We start from the raw sequence: 2,728 nt of genomic DNA, 5'->3' as shown, positions 1-2,728 counted from the left end.
TGTGCACATGCATCAACATGCAGAACACTTTAAGGTCCCAGTTTGGGGTTTGAAAATATTGTCACCCTACTTAAGTGATCCCTTGACTTTCTTTTCTCATTTTACATCATTGTTTAATTTGTCTAATACTTGAGTTTACCACCAAATACCTGCAAAACATTTCACAGTCTTATCATCCTGTTGGCTAATTTGTTTGTAGTTATCATTGTGAGCATGTTAGCATTTAGCTGCTGTGTTTAAAATAGCTTCAGAGAGCAGTCAGGACACTAACTCAAATGAAATGAGCCACATTAACCTTTGTGTCGTCCTCCCGGGTCAAATTGACCCCGTCTGTTTTGACTGTTCCTTCTTTCCTCCCTTCCTTCCTTCCTTCCGTCTGTCCTTCCTTCCTTCCCTCCTTCCTTCCTTCCTTCCTTCCTTCCTTCCTTCCTTCCTTCCTTCCTTCCTTCCATCTTTCCATCCTTCCTTCCTTCCTTCCTTCCCTTCCTTCCTTCCTCCCTCCCTCCTTTCCTTCCATCTTTCCTTCCTTCCTTCCTTCCTTCCTTCCTTCCTTCCTTCCTTCCTTCCTTCCTTCATTCCTTCCTTCCATCCTTCCATCCTTCCTCCCTTCCTTCTTTCCTTTCCTCCCTTCCTTCCATCTTTCTTTCCTTCCTTCCTTCCTTCCTTCCATCCTTCCATCCTTCCTCCCTTCCTTCTTTCCTTTCCTTTCCTCCCTTCCTTCCTCCCTCCCTCCTTTACTTCCTTCTTTTCTCCATCCTTCCTCCCTTCCTTCTTTCCTTTCCTCCCTTCCTTCCTTCCTCCCTCCTTTTCTTCCTTCCTTGCTTCCTTCCTTCTTTCCTTCTTTCCATCATTCCTTCCTTCCTTTCTTCCATCCTTCCTTCCTCCCTTCCTTCCTTGACTCGAGGACAACAGGAGGGTTAAGATACAAGGTAAACCTGATTTATTTCATTGTTACGACCCTCTGAAACAGCTCGTCCAAGACGGTCAAACACAACCACCAGAGAAAGATCGTCAGCCCAAAATAACCAATTTAATAACAAAACACAATCCAACAATCACCACCAACTGAAGCTGATGGGTCGGCGCCAAAATGAACAAAAGAAGGGAAGACACCCAGACCACTTTACATAGCGCTGTAGGATCCAGGCTCTTCATATGTAACAATAATTTACTACTAATTGCATTTACTGCGAGGTCAATGAGCCAAATAAAGAAAACAAATAGAAGATAAAAAGTATTTGTCATTTGATCTGGTGTTAATATAAAAATGATATATACATAAAAATATTGATTTCTCCATATAGAGCTTAAAATTAATTTCTAACTACATGTGAAATTAGGCAAAAATAAACAAAATACACAGTCCATCACATCAACATAGTAGACACAACACAGCTGAAGCTTTTCTTACAATAAAAAAACAATTTAATACCCAATGAAACTTGAACATGAAAGGACAACATGACATTTGATTCACACATTTTTTAAATAAAAATCTTTACCCTTTACAACAACAACAACAACACAATGTGTGTAAACACTGAAACAATTTTCCATGTCACATAAAAACAAACCCACAGTGACAGTGAAGCGTCTTTCCTGTGATTTCAGATGAATCAGAACGCGGTGCGGACCCGAGCGTTCACGGACCAACAGAAGCTGAGTCATGTTCACAGCCGTGTGTGACGAGAGTGGACGCGACTCGCACGGCTCATGTGTCTTTTACTGTTTTATAGAGTGTGGTGTGCTTTTGCATGCGCACGTGTGAACTATGTATGTGTGTGTGTGTGTGTGTGTGTGTGTGTGTGTTTGTAACGGTGTGTGGCAGGAGATGAGTGTGTTCTCATGATGTTTACACATATGACATGGGAATGAGTAGAGTGTCTGAGAATGTGTGTTTTTATATACGACTCTGACTGTGTGTCTGTTGTTGTAGCGTGTGTTAGGTTTTTTTTCGTGTGTGTGTGTGTGTGTGTGTGCGAGAGAGAGAGTGTGTGTGTGTGTGTGTGAGACATGGATATCTCCTGACAGCATGCAGAGAGCTGGCACACAGCTGTCCTCTCCTCCACCCACAGTCCTGTCTGACACGGTAAACGTATCCCCACTTTATGACTGTTTTCTCCAATGAGACTCAGGACAACACACACACACACACACACACACACACACACACACACACACACACACACACACACACACACACACACACACACACACACACACACACACACACTCACACACTAACACACACACACACACACAGATGGTGCAGAGCCAAACAGAAACCCTGGGATGAAGTGACAGAGCGTGGACTGCAGACTGTCCTGTTCAATTCCTGCATCACCATCACTGCGGGAGAATTGCTTTAATGGAGAAAGGCAACACAAAAAACCTCCACACACACACACACACACACACACACACACACACACACACACACACACACACACACACACACACACACACACACACACACACACACACACACACACACACACACACACACAAAAGGAATCTCCAAAAAAGTCCAAATAAGTTGAAGTTGAAGTTGGATCAGAGACAGAAAGACAGGATGATTTCTCCCACTGACATCCAACCAGTGGGTTCACAGGCTCTCTGAAAGGGGGGCGGGGGCGACCATGAAACACTCTTCAATGGTCTCTATCTTTGTCTATTTTTAAAAAAATCCGTTTTAAAGAACAAGCATTAAAAAATAAACATGACCTCG

Source organism: Scomber scombrus, chromosome 19, assembly GCF_963691925.1.
Source record: "Scomber scombrus chromosome 19, fScoSco1.1, whole genome shotgun sequence".
NCBI classification, from domain to species: Eukaryota; Metazoa; Chordata; class Actinopteri; order Scombriformes; family Scombridae; genus Scomber; species Scomber scombrus.
Note: the sequence above shows the minus strand (reverse complement) of the source record.